The following is an 18613-nucleotide window of genomic DNA, read 5'->3' on the forward strand; positions in this document are numbered from 1 at the left end:
CAGAATTCTCTGTGATTTGTTTATGATGTAGTGATGATTGACTCTGTCACTTACTAATAAATGGTAAATAAAAAAAAAGTAACCTATGATATTAAAGTACTACATTAGCTACATCGCGATTAAATTACAGTAACATCACCAGCTATAAACCTTTATAGAATCTCCTCAACCGTGCAGTAATTCTCCTAACTATACGATTATGTAGAGCACAAATATTTCTTTGTAAGTCCGAAGCAATACATCAGGGGAGCATTTACTGCTAAAGCTAGATTGAGAGTAAATGCATCTTGGGTTGCTATGAATAAAAGCTCTAGCTTCTCATTACTTTATGACAAGACACAGAAATTCACTTTACTTTTCATTTAAGCTTTTCTGCTCCAGTTTATAGATGTATGCCTTCACGCTTTTATTCCCTTCTCGCTTCAGCCGTACGTAATAAATGATTATAAATTTTCACATTTGACCACCTCTCTGCTAGTCTCATGCTTAATGCACAAAGTTAGGAAGCTGCAGGTAAAAATTTCACAAACACTTTTATTTATGATGTTGTCCTTGGTAACGGAAATTTCAATGTACTGAAATGAAAAGTATGATTAAAAGGATACGACGACCTGACAAGGATAGTAGAGGGCAGCCTTCTATTTCCCACAGAAAATATATAATACTTTTTTGACATCAATTTCATAGAGAATAGACATGGGCTATTCATGAAAAAAAAAAGACACAAACATGTTTCTGACTTCGGCGCTCTTGTCCTTTAAATGAAACTTCTGCCAAAGTGCATCAAGACTGAATTAATGTCCTTTAGATGTGGAAATTATTCAGTTGGAATCATAACTAATTTTCAATAAGCATAACTGGCAAAACAATATAAGATAAATAGTGAAAAGCTACTCAGGCCTTAAAAATCAATTTATTTAAAATTCAAAATAATTCATGTCTTTTTTACACCACCCACTTGGTTTTAGGTGCTTAATAGATTTAATTATTTATTGTTGCTGTTATAAAAAATAAGCAATAACTGCTACTAGATTATATCTATTTTATTTTTTATTTACTATTTACAGAAATATCTGCTGAAATTAAAACAAACCTGCTTCTCTCTCTATATGTATTATTATAATTTTAATTTTATTCATAGGTTTTACGATTATTCATTATTTCTTTCTGACCACAACAGCTTCAAGGCAGCTCACAATAAACTCCATATAAGGAAAAATAATTGTTTTTATAAAAAGACAGTTTTTAAGTAAAATGAACAGAAAAAACAATATGTACAATCAGCCTTCCTGAGGGTTCTTTAATCATTTATGCAATGTTTGTGCAATATCATTGTCAAAATTTCACATTTCTAGTCTAGTGTTTCTTGTTGTCCATCATCCCTTTGTGGATGTGGTGTTAGGTCGGATTTGAAGATATCTTTACCATGCCAAACTTTGTGCATGGTTCCTTCCCATGCCTACAGACGCATAAACAAAGGGGTCACCTTTAGTCATTTTCTTCCAGTAAGAGAGAGATAAACATCACTGCTGCTGCACAGCAGCCACCACTTTTGGTATCTATATTGTATTGTTCTCCTACAGGCTCAGACTCTGATTAGCTGAGCTGATTCAATTGACTTGCTCCAAGACCTTTAAGAGTTTGCAGTTCGGCTTTTGTGAGAGAAAAGAATGTTGTCAGTTTGGGTGGGATCAAAACTTCATGCAGAGGCAGTCTGGGAAAATGGGAAAAACTGGGGGCAAAATGTCCTGAAAGCGGGCGGAGACAATGAGGCTGAAGGAAATAAATATGCTGAGAACAGAACTGACTGTGAAAGAGGAACATTTAAGGTGGGTGGCTGGAGAATAAGTGGCAGAAAAGACACGGAAGTGAAGTAAGGAGGGTCGGTGAGGGAAGTCGGCAAGGGAAGCTGGTAGACCCGGCCCTACTATTAGGTAGAGTCAGGCCTCAAGAAGCAGACTAAAGTGTTGAGAGAACAGAGTCGTGTCTTGAATCCCCAGCTAACCTTTTGCCCTCAAATATGGTTGAACAGTGTTCTGTTGCTAGTGCTGAAGTCAGATTTAACTACCGGTCCAGTCCGCTTCTGTAGGCGGAAGTAGGGTGAGGGGCACCATCTTGTCCTTTGCCTCAGGCGGCAGAATGTATTGGCCCGGCCCTGCAGGCTGGTCAGGAGGCATAAACCCTATACAGTGGTACCTCGGGTTACATACGCTTCAGGTTACACACTCCGCTAACCCAGAAATAGTGCTTCAGGTTAAGAACTTCACTTCAGGATAAGAACAGAAATTGGGCTCCAGCGGTGCGGCAGCAGCAGGAGGCCCCATTAGCTAAAGTGGTGCTTCAGGTTAAGAACAGTTTCAGGTTAAGAACGGACCTCTGGAACGAATTAAGTACTTAACCCAAGGTACCACTATACTCAAAACGAGCAGCTAATATCCAACTCTGGGCCCATCTGCGCTATTCATTTAAAGCAGTGTCCCAACACTTTAAACCAGTCATTGCTTCAGTCAAAAGAATCCTGGGAACTGTAGTTTGTAAAGGGTGGTAAGAGAGTTGTTAGAAGACCCCCTATTCCCCTCATGAAGCTTTAATTCTCAGAGTGGTGTAACAGCCTCTTTCCTCAGGAAAACTCTGGTAATTGTCGCTCTGTGAGGGGAATAGGGGTCTTTTGGTAATTCTCAACACACTTAACAAACTACAGTTCCCAGAAATGACAGTTCACAGTGATATGATGCTGCTTCCGGTGTGCAGTGCAGATGGGGCCTCAGACATACAGAAGACCGAATGCTAGTAATGATCACTAACTTAAATCCATTAATTTCAATGGGTTTACTCTATAACTTAAGTCAGATACCACCCTGTGTTTAGTGGGGGAGGAGCTCAGGAAAATATATAGGCTCATAAACAGAAATTTTGTTGTGAGGCGGCTAATTGGGGCAGTGGATCACTGAATAATAGCACCATCAAAATCTTGTCATTACCCATTTATTTGTATCCCACTTTCCCACAAGATGGTGTCCCAAAGGCAGCTCACAATGTATAAAATGAACAGCAACAAATATAAGAAAAATAGGACCAATTTCACTTAAGTGAATGTATAATAAAATCAGCTCTGAATAAAACAATACAAATAAATTGACCCAACAAATAAATTGACCTAACCCAACAGCTGAAAAGTGTCAGGAGCCTGAAGTCTAAGATAGAAATAAAAAATATTTATTTTATGCTCTCTATAGAAATATATGAGGCCAAATAGATCTCCATTCTACAAAGGCAACGTGGGATTCTCCACAGTTAACTTACATACATGGCCTGGCAATCACACCTCTCAATTTGAGGCATCCTTCCTCCCAGTTTTCACCTTGATCTCTTCTCTTACTCCCTTCCATATCTTTCACTTGGGAAGGTAAAGATTTCCACTCCTTTAATCCCCACAGATGCTCACGTATTTTTATCAACCAGAACGTAAAGCAAATCTTTCTCTCTTTTCTTGCTGTCTCATAAACGCAGATAGGCCAATATGTTCAAAATGATTAAATTGCATTAGTTCTTGGCAAACAATTAGGCTGAATGGGAGTCAGGCTATATCCCTGATATAGGCCCATTGTTAAATAGTTCTGGACAGAGGCCTACACGCACTGGGATGCACACAAAATACAGACCGCTGTTTGGCCAAAAAAAGGCACAATCCTGATCTCCTCTATTCTACCTCATTTGTCCCCAGTTTCACAAATGGTAGGATAGCTAAAGGAAGCAGTTTCTAGGTTTAGTAACAGTGCAGCAGACCCAGCTCCCTATCCTCCAACATTTCTCCGATGAAAATAGGAACGCCCCAATCCATGATGATAATTTTACTGTTTAAACCACACACACCTTACTGGGTTGCCCCAGGCACTCTGGGCAGCTTCTAACATATATAAAAAATATAATTAAACATTTTAAAAAAAACAAACTTCCCTATACAGTACAGGATTGCCTTCAGGCGGCTCAGGGGTCGGATAACTCCATACCCTCCAACATTTATCCAATGAAAATAGAGACATCCTAAGGAAAAGTGGGACATTCCACACAGAATAAGAAACCGGGACAGCTTCTCTAAATCAGTCCTTGGAAAATAGGGATACTTGGAGGGTCTGCAACTCTCAGTTTGTTGTAGAGGGCTTTGCTGTACCCTGAAGTACTCCCAGCAGCCTTACCTGATGCCAACTGCAGCAGTGTGCCAGACAACTGAGACTTGTTGCCATTTTAATTTCTCACAGTGCCCATGATATAGCCTTGCTTGGGGCATTGTGGGAAATTTAAAAAGCAGCTATACTGGCAAACTGACTTGGTAAGCCAATTAACAACATGTAATGTGATTATAAAACAATCCAAGGTGTCAATTCAATCCACAGGTGATTGCCCTGAACCACCTGATCTTTGTAATTGAGCTGTTTGGTATTGCATTTTCCTTCTGAACTTCTCTTCCAGCATGGCCACCTTAAGGTCTGAGTGGCTGATGTGTTCTTCCATTGGTTTTTTCAATTTTGCCTTTTTTGATGTCTTTTTATTATTTTGTGCAGAGATTGGCCTGTTTGTCATATGTAGAATGCAGAAAGGCATCGCTGGCAGATGATGGCATATATCACGTTAGAAGATGAACAAAAGGTAAGCGAGCCTCTGATGTTGTGGATGACAGTATCCTTCTGAGCATATGCAGAGCACTCATCCAGTATTTGTGGGCTGGGTTTTCTTCTCAAGAGGTATGGGCCCCAGCACCTCTTAATCACTTCAGGCAATCTCTATCTCACTGATGCCAGTGTCAAAATATTAATTCTGGATTATTCCCAAGGATTGCATCAGTTCCAGCACATCTCAGCAACGCTTATGTTGCAGAATGCAAGAGGTACAAGTAAGAAATATTGTGGAATGTATCTGCTGCTGTCGGATAATGACAATAAGCATGAACGGGGCTTATTATACTATGTATGACCCTAGTTATTATTACCTTGTTAGGGAAATATTTCATGGATCTCTACACTAAATAATTTGCAGTATGCACTTGTGCTTCACGAGCATTATAACCTTCACAAGGGGGAAGCTGCAAATACTTTGTGACAGATTCCATTTGTCGGCTGGCAATTGCAAAACCCTGAAAACATATTATGTCTCATGTCAGCCATAAAAATAACACCACAAATTACAACCTAAACAAAATTATGTAGCAATTATCATTTGGGGGTCCATTCTAATCCATTTCAGATTTACTGTTAACCTGGGTGTTTTTTTCCTTCCCCTCCACCTTTTTTTCTTTTTACACCTAAAGATCTGATATCGGGTCAGGCAATTATAAGCTACTGTGGCCCTTTAAATTGCAACTCTTCGCAATCATTGCTATTATAATACCAGCAATCTGCATTGCTGGGCATTCTGTCTAGTGTCCCAGCCTAAAAGTGTGCTCCTTTCTAAATAAATTTGATTTTTGCAGTTTGAAATTTGACAAGAAATGCTTAAAAAGCCCGCATGTGGGATCAATTATGGAAATTCAGCAAAGCACACAGGTTAAAAGTGCAACACCAGAGCTCACACTCTCTTTTAACTTCCTAATGTCTCTGACCCCCTTTGTACAAAAGTACTTTAATCAACATTATATATATTATATTTTAGTCTCACCATTTAGCAGGCTGTAAAAAATGTTTGCTGGTCAATTATAGACATCAAGTTGATATGCTGCAGGACTGTGGGCCGTTTTAAGTTTGCAATTATAGCTGAGAGGGCTTTGGGGAAACCCAGAGAGGGTAAAAACTGATTCCCCCCCTCCCCTCTTTAAAATGTCTTAAAGTTTGCAAGCAAAAACGATGAATATTAATTAAATAACAACAAACAGAGACAATTATTGGACCGTAATGAAAGGTGGATTTGAATTTAATGCACATGGCATTCTGTCCCAATATTTTCATCCCCTGCCACAGTGTATGCCACTACAACAGCCAATAACGACAAGATTGTCCAAATAATGTAATTGCATTAGATAAATTTGAGACCAGATTTCATTTTAAGTCCCTAATACACTGTTGGAACAATGACCTGAATCTGGCTACTGATAACTGGTATGAGACATGGGTCAATGCACATAAGTGCTCTATTTGTAACCATAAAAGCAAGATAATGTATAGGATGCTAAACCACTGCTTTACATTCCCTTCACCCTCTGAGGAAATTGATGGTCCATGTTCATTCAAGGAGGATGAGAAGAGAGTGGTCATTTAGAAACTTGATGCTTGGTCTGGCAACAGGCACTTTTAAAGCTCCCTTTATTTCATGTTCTTTTGAAACTGTGGCTGGAAGTTAGCCGCCACCACTCTCTTGGTGGCAGGAGATTACAGGAAGTAAACTCTTCAGCATCAAAATGTGCCTTTGGAAACCTCTCGAGTTCCTTATTGGAACACCCTCTTTATGTTGTAAAGTGGTGACTGCTCTATGGTGCTATTAGCCACCATATACGTTTCTTGAATATGTAAAGTTTACTCTTTTATTATTTTATATTTGAGTGCCTAGTTGGCTGGTAGGTTTGTGAAACCATATTGTCTTAACTCTTGAATAATAAGCAGTTAATGCCTAAATATCCTGTCTTGGGTAATGTCTTGATGTATGAGTCAAACTATGACATGGTACTGTAAACTACCAGTCCTAAAACCCTTAGTTGCCCTGTGTGGTGTGAGCCACCAGGACTGTAGTTTTCAGCATCTACCTGGGAAGCAGATCTGTTTCCAGCCAGCCAACTTGTCCATGCATTTCTTTAACAGGAAGAGCTATAAAGCGCTTTTGTTCAGGATGTACTTCACTTGGGCAACAATTGCCTTCTGGGCTGTTCTGACTCCTGGGCTTATTTTCTTTTGGACGAAGACACAGTGTTATGTACAGTTGTGAAGCAGCTATGCCTCCATAACAGCCAATCTGGCTGAAAACTAGAGAAGATAGACACAAAGTGTTTCCACACTTACATTCAGCCTCTGTGGTGGATTTATACAGATAGTTATGTACAAATTTAGGGCTCCCCTGTTCTTGAGGGCCCCCTGTGTTATTAGTATACTTTGTTAACTGAGAGGATACTTTTGAAACATGACTACAAACGACGAATTGCCATTGTTGAAGTCTAGCATTTTAGTTTTTTGCGTGGTTTCCACTCTTTGTTTATCCTACTCTCCAATTAAAGTTGGTGGAGGCTGGTCCGTTTAGGGCATGGGAGCCATGAAAAGCTTCATTGGCATGCCAGAACAGGGCTGCCAGACTCTGGACTTCCTGCTCTTTACTTAACTTTTTTAAACTTCTAGAAAGAAAGTTATAAAGCAGAATGTGCCTTCTAAGCTGGAGGAGTTGCTGACCAACACAAGCTGAGTGACAAGTATAATACATATTCTGACTTTAAAGTGCAGAGCTGCTGTTGAAAACGGAAAGGCCCATCCACTTCCAACTCCAGTTGCCAATGATGTGAACTCCTCCTCTCCTTTTGGAAGGATTTGCCTGGGAAATGGTTATTGAACACAGATAAGAGTGGAGAGGAGAGGCAGGATTCTTGGTTTTGGGAGGATGATGTGGGTGAGGGAAATGCCAAGGACATTTCACCTGCTCTGCTCTGGCTGCCCATGGAAGATCTTTTTGAAAGGATGGGGAGAGCCAAGAAGTGTTGTGCCCGTTTGCCTTCTCTTTGCTCTGCTGCCCATGGAAGGGCTTATTGAAAAGGGAAGGGAACAAGAAGTGCAAGGGCTCGTTTGTCTCCTCTTTGCTGTGCTTCCTGCTGGCCTTGTGTGGAGTACTGGAGGAAAATCTGCTGCTATCTGCTCCTCTGTTAAGTGTGTTTTTATATTTAAAAAAAGATGTGTGTTGGGGTATTAGGGAAAGAACAGGAATTCCCTGTCACTTGTTTTGCTGTATATGGCAGGCAGCTGCTTTAGAACCCTGTGAGCTTTAGAACCCTGATCTTCTGGTATTCCAAATCAGAATCATTCCTACTTCGGGGGTTCAGCTCCTAACGTGTGGGAGGATGTGACAGCATCAATGGTGATGCCAGGAATAGGGTGGGACCAGGAAGTGCATCATGCAATGGTAACTGCAAGGTTTGTGGGAAGCAAACACATGCATAGAGTTATTGTGTAAATTAGACTTTGGCACAGCTACTCTGGAACAAAGGAGATCATTTGCCTAGGTAAGGTCCAAAAAAATCTGAAACCAATTCTGGTTTCCTAGTACAACAGTCTGAAAATTCCATATTCAGTTGCATTTTGGTTTGATATAGCAACAATAACCCTTAATTCTTCTAACTGGGGTAAGTATTTATCATAGTTTGCTCAGGTTTCTAGCCCCTAAGTGTGTGGTATATAGGGTTTGTGAGAGCACCCATTAATCTTCCATCATGGGAAGGCTCTTCAACATTGTGATTTTGAAGTCGTATATTTTGAAGTCAAAGTTTGTTTAATTTGCTGATTGGTTTTTGGTATTTTATTGTACTGTGCTTTTTGATTACGGTAAATATTCTGTTTACCGCTTTGGGAACATTTGAGACAAAAAGCACTATATAAATTATCAAAAGTAGCAATTGCTACAATAATTGTAATGCCAACCTAGGAAGTTGTCTCATACTGAATCAGACCATTGGTTCATGTAGCTAAGTATTGTTTACAATGACTGGCAGCAGCTCTCTACGGTTTCAGACTGGGGATTCTCCAAGCCCCACCAGATATTGAACCTGGGATCTACATGAAAAGGGGATGCTCTGCAGCTCTTCCCCACTTCTGAAGATGTTCTCATTCCTTTTTGTAGAGACTCATAACTGGGATTACATAAATTTCTAATTTATTTCCTATGTACACACGTGACTTCTGCCCAAAAGTTGCCAGGGTTTTATAAGACAGCAATAAAGCTTTCTTGGCATTAAGTAGCCAAGCACATAAACATTTTAATGAACTGTTTTTACACGGTTCATTGGAAAGCTCCCGGTCTCCTACAATACAAATCACTCCTCTGTCACATTCAGTCCTCTCATATGGTGCTTACATTTCAGTTTACAAAATGGCTAATTAAAGTATAGCACAAGTGGAAGTTCAGCAAATACCAAAGTTAGGGAGGAGGGCAAGCAAAACCCTCCTTAACTGCAGATCTCAAATAGTTTTAGGCAGGCATGGTCAACCCACAAATTGCAACCGACTCTTCTGATTTGTCACAATCCACCCTTTATTGTTTCCTCCTTTGGCAGTGCCCAGTTAGAAGCTGCTGGCCTGGCCAGTGCCAATCCTTAAGTAACTTCACTCAGAAATGACACCAGCTAGAACAGAGTTTGGGCCTGGCTGGCATTTTATGTTATCACAGTGGCCTCTGAAGGAGTTTGATTCTCAAGTAGCTAAGCTTGGAGGAAGCCAGCCCTGCAGCTGGCTGAAAAAAATTGACCATCGCTGGTTTAAGAGACTGCATACTAAGGGTGTGTTATCATTACTGCCTTGGAGCACAGTGAAGTTGTGTGTGTGTGTGTGTGTGTGTGTGTGTGTGTTTTGGTGCATTTCATATGCGTGTGTGTGTGTATTAGTTTTTTTACATGAAATTTAACATTATTCAATTTATTTTAAATATTACAATTTCTTACATGTTGACTTCCCATCCTTCCATGATGTTCCTGTTGTATTCCGTTATCCTCTGCCATAACTGCCATATATTTTCTATTGTGTTACAACTTATATTACAATCATTTATTTATTCTTCTTCCCTTGCCTATTATTCAAATCCTGCTCGCAATTTCATCTTACTATTTTTTTCCTTAAATAGTCCAAAAAGAACCTTCACTCTTCAACAAAGTTCTCGTTTCTTTTTCTGCTGTCAACTTTGCCATCTCTGCATAGTCCATTTACTTTAAAATCCAATCTTCTTTCATTGGGACTTCTTTTCACTCTGCACATACAGGATTGTGGCTGCAGTAGTAGCATACACAAACAAATTAACCATCTCTTTTGGAACCTCTGCCCCTATAATCCCCGGAAGAAATGCTTCAGGCCTCTTGGGAATGGCTATTTTACACATCTTTTTTAATTCATTATGTATCATTTCCCAGAAGCCTGACACCTTTCTACAAGTCCATCACATATGAAAAAGGACCCTTCTGTCTGTTTACATTTCCAACATTTGTTTGACACTGTTTTATACATTTTGCCTAATTTATTTGGTGTGAAATACCATCTATGTATCATTTTCATATAATTTTTCTTCATTGCATAAAGGTAAAGAGACCCCTGACCATTAGGTCCAGTCGTGGCCAACTCTGGGGTTGCGGTGCTCGTCTCACTTTATTGGCCGAGGGAGCCGGCGTACAGCTTCCGGGTCATGTGGCCAGCATGGCTAAGCCGCTTCTGGCGAACCAGAGCAGTGCACGGAAACGCCGTTTACCTTCCCCCCGGAGCGGTACCTATTTATCTACTTGCACTTTGATGTGCTTTCGAACTGCTAGGTTGGCGAGAGCAGGGGCCGAGCAACGGGAGCTCACCCCGTCGCGGGGATTCAAACCACCGACCTTCTGATCGGCAAGTCCTAGGCTCTATGGTTTAACCCACAGCACCAAGCAGTAAATTTCATATCTATTTTCCACAACTTTTCCCATGCTGCCATCTCAATATTGTGCCTCACATCTTTTGCCCATTGTATCATTGCTGATTTGACCAATTCATCTTTTGTCTTCCATTCTTACAGCATACTACACATTTTTGAATTTTTGGTGCGTTTCTCAGCTCTTTCTCCCCAGCTGTTCACATTGGCATGGTTTCAATTCTCTTCTGTTTGTGCATACAACAGGGGCATTGATGTGGTGGGGGTGTCTTTATCTTATGCAAAAGCTTAAGAACTACAATCACACACCAAACAGTTGTCTCTTATAATAAAAAAACAAAATACATATGCATTTGGGACAATAACATATGAACACTGGAAACCCATAAAATGGGTGTGTGAACACAGCCTGAAACAAGATTCCAGTACCACCAACTCCTGCAACAACAGGTTTCAAAAGGTTTATTATTGTTTGCCAGTGCAGTCTTGTTGTTGCCACGCTACACAGATAAGGAAAGCAGTAAGTGACAGTATTCTCACACCATGTTGGGAAGCTAAGTTCTCATTAATCATATTTGAAAAGGCTATCTCCCCAGGTAGGTATTTATTTTATAATGACCCGCAGGCAGAAATGAATTATTGAAATCAACATCAATGTGAAACTCTTTAGAATAATTAAAGCACGTTAACAGCAAACATTTTGGCACATTCTACTTAACCTTCCAAAGCTACATATCAAATGTTTATTGTCATCGTGTGTGTGTGTGTGTGTGTGTGTGTTTATATGTGTATTTCAAATGAGGTATGTACTCATTAAGCTTTCCAATATGGAACCAGAATCTTAGTGCTGCAATCATTAAATGTTGGGCTGTCAAAGCCATTAAATTTCAGAATCCGCTGGTCTTTCCTCTGTAGTGTTCTTGGTCCATGTCTGATTGCACCAGATTCCGCCTTTACTTTCCAGATTCCTTCAGCCTCCACTCCTGACCTTGCAGGTGTGCAGTTGCTAGACAGATGACCCTCAGGGTCTGCTTTGGTCCTTCATTTCCTGAGCAGAATTTTTAAAACCAAAAGTTGCAATCCTTTTATGCATTTAGCATGAATTTTAATCGACAAACACAGGATTAAGTAATGATGAATACACATTATAACTGAATATTTAACAAACCATGCCACATTTTTATGTCTTCACATATCTCTCTCATTAATAGGGACTGAGTGAGATATGGCTTTCATGATGGATCATACAGCTGCCTGAGGTTCTAGCTTTTTTCACCTTGAAATGGCCTTTAAAAATATTAATGAATTTATTATCATTGAAGAAGTCATGTGCTAACAGAACCATGCAAAACAAATAGAAGACTGTTTATGTCCAATCAGCCATGCAATAGTAGGGAATATTTATTTTGTTAGCGAATATATTTGGCCATTTAATTCTGGGGGGGAGGTATAGACTGTTTATTTCTAAGATGAGCCCAGGATTAAGTGGTACTAATGGTACTATAAAGTTGTTATATGGTATTAATATAACCTGAGTATTAAAAACATAATGGATTCACTATTTCTGAACCATTAAGTTTTAACTTCACTCCTCAAATAAACTTCATATCATTATTGGGCTATTAATACCTTTTCCTTTCTGTCTTCTTTTCTTATTCAATCCATTGTTTCTTTTCTCTCTCCCACCCTCTCTCTCTCTCTCTCTCTCTCTCTCTCTCTTTCATCATATATAGCTGGCATAACTGAATACAGCAGGATGTGGCATATAAAATGATGTGATGAGTTGCTATCTGGACATGTGTTAGAGCATTCATAAGATCCAAAATTCATATTCAACAGATACAAGCTAGTAATATAGCTGAGCCCTTAGATAATGAAACTGAGGTACCAGGAGGTTGAGGTTCTGGAGCTCAGATCAAAATACATGTCTTGGTCACCAAGAGGAAATTATTGTGACTGGACTCCCAATAGAAAATCACATCTGTATCCCAGGCAACTGGTAGAATTCACAAATTTCTGTGTTTGGCTTCATGCCATACTCTCCCCTGTAGCTGATGGGAACATGGGATGAGCATGTAGAATAATAGCGCCAATTCACATGGCAAGCACTTTTAGCTATTACAGCTAGGATGGGAATGTTATTTCTGACAATATCCCCTTGGCAACTATATTGTATGTCCTACTCTCTTCACAATTTCTGGAGAAAATGTTATTGAAGTGCCCAAATATATTTCATTCCCAGGTAGGGATGAAGAATGTGACACAAATTCACTACATTCTAAAAACTGTTCAAGCATCTTTTGGATTTCAAGCCTATTGGCAAGGCCTGTCTTTCACAATGTATGCATGGGGCAGCATTAAAAAATGGCATATGCACACAGCCCAGAGTGTTACGGTCTCCTCTACTACCACATACTACTGCATGTAGTAGAGCAGACCTCAAACTGACTAGTGACCAAAATGTGAGAAGACTGTCCTGAGGAAGTATCCATTTTAAGTGTATAAAAAGTAAAGGTACCCCTGCCTGTACGGGCCAGTCATGTCCGAATCGGGTTGTGCGCCCATCTCACTTAAGAGGCCGGGGGCCAGTGCTGCCCACAGACACTTCCGGGTCATGTGGCCAGCGTGACAAGCTGCATCTGGCGAGCCAGCGCAGCACACGGAAACGCCGTTTACCTTCCCGCTAGTAAGCGGTCCCTATTTATCTACTTGCACCCGGGGGTGCTTTCGAATTGCTAGGTTGGCAGGCGCTGGGACCGAACGACGGGAGCGCACCCCGCCGCGGGGATTCGAACTGCTGACCTGACGATCAGCAAGTCCTAGGCTCTGTGGTTTAACCCAAAGCGCCACCATTTTTTAATTTTTATATTTTAAGTGTATAGGTAAATGTAAATCTAGGTGAATGTCGCTGAATGAAAGGAATTAGGGGGTTTAAGGTGAGGAAAGGGGATATGTGTTATTCTGAAGAAAGTGGAAATCTGCTTGGGATAATGGATACCTGCTTTCCATTGCAGAAAGCCATGCATGCAGCATGCTAGAACTTGAGGTCCGGTTTCATTTCCACAAATGTCAGCAGTTGAGACTTCACATGATGAGCTGCACTTGTCCCCTCTCCAACTGTTAAACATGGAGCAGCCCTGTCCTCCTTTGCTTCTGCTAGCCTAAATGCCAGACTCTGACCTGAAGTTAGCGCCTGTGTCTTTAACACTGGTACTAGCAGTGAAACATTTGGTGTGGGACCAGTCCAAGATATTTTTGTCCAGAATTTCCCAGACATTCCCAGCAAAAGAAGCTGGGATTTCAAAAAAATTGGCAAAATGATGTTGATTTTCTCAACAAAAAAAGCTCAGCAACTTTTTTTTTACAGATTTTTAGTTCTTGAAATATGGCAACCCTAAACAAAAACCACCTCACTACCTGAAGGGACAGGGATTTTGGTGAAATTCAAATGATGCAGTGGAAATATCAGTGTTATAAACATTTCATAGTTGCATTTGCACGATATCCATACCTCTGTTTTAAAGTTATGGAAGGGAAGCAAGAAAACAATGCAAGAAATAAAAGAAAAGGAGGGGGAATGCAATCCCTTCCAAAATAAACTGTTCAGTAAAACAGAAGCCTATGTAAGGTACAGTCAGCATTATACCACTTCATTTTCTTTGGATATATTCTGTCCTCAGGAAATAAGCAGCTATTGAGGGGAAAGCGGGGGAGGAAACAGGTACCGTACATGAGCAATTTAGATGTAAAAGGGAGCACTATTTGGACTCAAGTGGCACACAAACAGCAGACAAGGATCCGACAGTGGCTTCATACGAGCAGCAATGCTTTCAATATTTCTATATGCAGCCTTAGGAATGATGGAGGGAGGCAAGGGGGGGAGGACAATTTCTACCCTGAGGTATAGACAAAGAAGATAACCTCCCTGAGGAGCCTAGCATGATAAGTAGCCACAGCGAGAAATGCTGTGATCAGTCAGAAAGGCAGAAGAGTTATTAGCTTAGCCCTGAACCTCCTACTTAATGTAGGACCAGTGGTGATAGCTAACAGACCCTGGCTAAGGTGACAAGCTTTGGACCTGCTCGAGGAAATCCAATTGAAAAGCAGCCAAGAGGAACAACGAGTTAGAAACAGATGTTCCAGCCAGGAGGAGGTGCACACATTTAAACAGTACACGTTAAAAATATATGTTTTCTAAATATAGGATTTCATCTCTTCCTGTGGCCCTGTTATTGTCAAGTACTGTTATTCTTTGAGCGGGGAGGGGAGCTAGGTAAGGGGAGCAGGCAGACAGAAGCATCCTTCTAATTGTGGAAAGCATCTTAAAACTATCTAGCTGCCTAAGTGACCATCTTCCCTAAACTAAAATTTAAAAACAGTAGCCAGGTTCTTGATTGATCCTTAGAGATAATTGCAGTGTGTTGCACATAAGCAAACACAGACACACAAAACATGGTTATGTTCTATTTTATGAGGAAGGAAAAAATTGATTTCCAGCACAGGCAAAATGCTTGTTAAGACTTGTGCTTAACATACAAGGGACAAAAATAGTACCTTATTTTCCTTTGGCTCCCTGGTTATTAGTATAATTTGGGGGGGGACTTGTGTTGATTGTATGCTGATACACATCAAAATGCTGCCAAAAAAAACCCCCAAAACAAAACAAACGATTTTCAGAAAGAACTAATTATACTCCAAGGAGAATCATATCAGAGACACAACAAAAGAAATGTCATTGCCCAGGGTAAGTCCTTTGTGCATCTTTATATTCTATACCATGTCCAAGAGCACATATACGTCTGGCAAAGATGTTAATATCCAGTACATAAAACATATATTGGGCTATATTCTCCTTTGGCTGTATTTCCATAATTCTCATTAACATTAATGGGAATTATATATGTACCCCAGGAGGGGACAGTGGTCCCACTGTGTTGATTTTTACAACATATTTGCAATTCTCAACACAATATATCCGGTACATATTTCGAGCTGTTTCTATCTGAGTAAGTGCAACATTCCAAATGAATTTATCTGCAGCTCTGCACTGGAGAAACAAAATAAGAAGAAAGAGGTTCAGGAAAGAATAGATGCTAATAGCTATGGGTATTAAACTTAATTAAGATAGGAGCTATTATTGTGGAAGGACTCAGATGTATTCGCATATATGTTTGCTGCATCTCAATTTGGCACACGATTTGTGAGGGCGAAGAAATTAATATTTTCCTTCTTTAATTCTTCCATCTATCTTTTATATTTTAAATTTATCGGAACATTCACAATATAGGCAATCTAAGGAACAAAATCAAAGACTGAGAACACAAAGACTGCAACTGCGGTAATGTTTGTGAAGTGCCCTGGGCGCTTGAAATTTGAAATATAAATCCAAATTATTGTTTTTAGGGAGCCAGTGTACTGTAGCAGACAGAGTTTTGGACTTGGTGTGGAGGAACCCAGATTCGGATTCCTGCTCAGCAATGGGGGGGAAGAACTATAAGGGGCTAATAGCAATGTTGTTTTAGTACTGCTAAGTAATTCCCTGTATGCGTTTCAGTGTTGTCTTCATTAGGAAAAATCTGTTTGCTCAGACACATGAATGCCACCTTATACCCATCATTTGGCAAGAAGTGTTTTGAACTTGGTGACACAAGCTTCTCTTGTCAAATACTGGGTGTAAGGTAGTATTTGTGTGTCTTGGATTCATAGTTCATGGGAGATTTCCCCTAATACTGAATTACTAGCTATGCTACAATATTGGGAATTGCTTGACAATATTGTAACCAATTTTTGTGCACCCATTGGCTTGGCTTTTTGGTTTGTCTGTTTGCCCGCAAATGACAGACACTGTTCAGTTTTACATTTCCATTGCAATGCCAGCCTCTTCTTTTCTGCACTTACAATTATTTTCCCACCGAATATGCACCGGTATACACCATTTTTTGTATTATTCTGTGTAGTATTCTGTGTAATTTGTGTAGCATCTTTAAGCCTGAAACCTTTTCGTTTTACCCTTTACTTTATAAAACATAACATGACTTGAGATACACTCAAGTTTATTTAAAAACAAGCTGTGCTATGGCCACAAAATTAAGAGTGCCTGTCCAATGGGAAAATACGGAATAAAACAGACATAGCATGGCCCAACATTTTTTCTTAATACTTTAAAAAATAACCTTACAGAATGGAGGGAAGTTACTGCTATGCCAGTTTCTGAAACTAAATGTTTTCCCCAAGGTGCAGAGGTATGGGACAAAACAACCACAATACAAATTTGGGGTGGAATCCAAAGTTACACTAGCAGACTTCCACTCAAGCAACAGAGCTCTCTAGTTTGTCCTGCAGTGCCCCAATCCCATCCCCATACATGTTCTAGGGTAGAGTTTACATGTTGGTGACAAAATTTCAGACATGCATCATTTCATGACACAGTAAGTCAGTTTTATTAGCAAACCAGAGGTTAAACTAACTCCTTTCCAGCTCCAAGAGGAGCACAGTTGAGTGTTCATGAGACACACCTACACACTGCAGCCAACACACGTGTCACGACACACAGTTTGGAAAGCTCTGTTCTAGGGTGTTACTCAGCCCTGTAGAACAAATTTTGGGAGCACCTGGAGAGCTGCAGGAAGGAAGAGGGAGAGGAAGGGAAGATCCCATTCCACTCATGGAAGTCTGTTCCACTTACACATGGTCACCACTGGACACAACCCTCTGTGGACCTTATCGGCTTCAGAAACAATTTAGATTTGAAAAATAGAGGGGAATTTAAATACTCTTCCTCAGTGCCAACTGTTTTGACCAAACTCAGAGTCCCCATATCATGTTTGGTTTTGACCCTGAATTGGCCTTTTTTGAAATTGAATGTATTTAAATTTTGTAAATACATTCTGCTTTATCTTAGGAGCCATCCTAGTTTTAGTATTACATGAACTTCATAGATAAACCTAATTTTAATATATTGAACACTACCTCCAATTATTTCTCTCTCTCTCTCTCTTATTTGAACTCCACAGATTATTTTTGGTGGGGAAGGAGGGGAACTGGGAGCAGAGCTCAGGGAAAGGGTTAATCATGCTGCATTTCTTTCCTTTTTTACAAAATGGTGTCAGAGATCCACAACATATATTTGTGCATAACATATTTATTCCCAATGTCAGACATAATTAAAGTGACAGTGCAAAACCATTTAAAAGAGGTTTATGGTTAAGAGAAACCTTTGCAATGTGTTGCTTCACTGAAAAATCTAAACATATGTGACATTGAAGATCCGTGATCTTAAAAAGATTAAAAAGCCTTTAAATCACTGCAGGAGGCTCCAGTTTTGATCTGAGCAGCAGCACTGGGGCACAGAGTGTTTAATGGTTAACCCTTTGCCTCCTCAATCTTTTCCTTACCAATGAGCTGTTACAAGTCCCACAAGGGGAATAAAATAAAGGCCCAATACAAGTACTTGTATTTTTTTATTCACTACCTAGCTAATAGCAGCTTTGGGGAGCAATTTAGATCAGGAAAATGTGCTTTGAGGAGAATTAAACCTTCCTCCACCACTATTGTTCTGATCAAAATCAGGGCTGGTAGGAGCTGCTTTGAAGTTTAAAGGGTTATATCATGAATCTGTTGCATCGTGGCTGCTTCAGCCTTGAGTGTATACTCTGAGCTTTATTTAAGGTTCAAATGCACTCACATTTGGTGTGTTTAACCCACTCCATCTGCACCATACATTGAGATGAGCTGCAAAAGTGAATAGACACCTGCCTTTAGTGCATCATCTACCTTTATGTTCACTATCCATATTCAGATGAGGAACCTGAAGTCCAGGTTGTGTATATTTTAGGGTGATTGTAACTAATGCTGACCCAGAACATCCCTCACTAGCGGTGGAGTGACAGATTTTGAAGTATGGGAACTGTCATGATGAGCCACGCCCCCAAGTAGAGTGCAAAAATGCAGGCACCTTTTATTGTCCATCCACATACACACACATCCTAGTGGTACATGTTGAGTTTGACATGGTTACAATCCTCTGCATAATTTACCCGGAGCTTTC

The 18613-nt window shown here is 40.1% G+C and overlaps 1 long non-coding RNA gene across 2 annotated transcripts in view; it reads left to right on the plus strand.

Moving 5' to 3' along the window:
* The first annotated feature begins 1706 nt into the window (after nucleotides 1-1706).
* Nucleotides 1707-18613, plus strand: part of LOC128415394 (uncharacterized) — a 57889-nt gene continuing 40982 nt past the window's right edge. For both annotated transcript variants that reach the window (XR_008330939.1, XR_008330938.1), the window contains exons 1-2: nucleotides 1707-1829; nucleotides 4563-4647. This is a non-coding gene — a long non-coding RNA (uncharacterized LOC128415394). The remainder of the gene's footprint in view (nucleotides 1830-4562; nucleotides 4648-18613) is intronic.

This window comes from Podarcis raffonei, chromosome 6 (assembly GCF_027172205.1).
Source record: "Podarcis raffonei isolate rPodRaf1 chromosome 6, rPodRaf1.pri, whole genome shotgun sequence".
Lineage (NCBI taxonomy): Eukaryota > Metazoa > Chordata > Lepidosauria > Squamata > Lacertidae > Podarcis > Podarcis raffonei.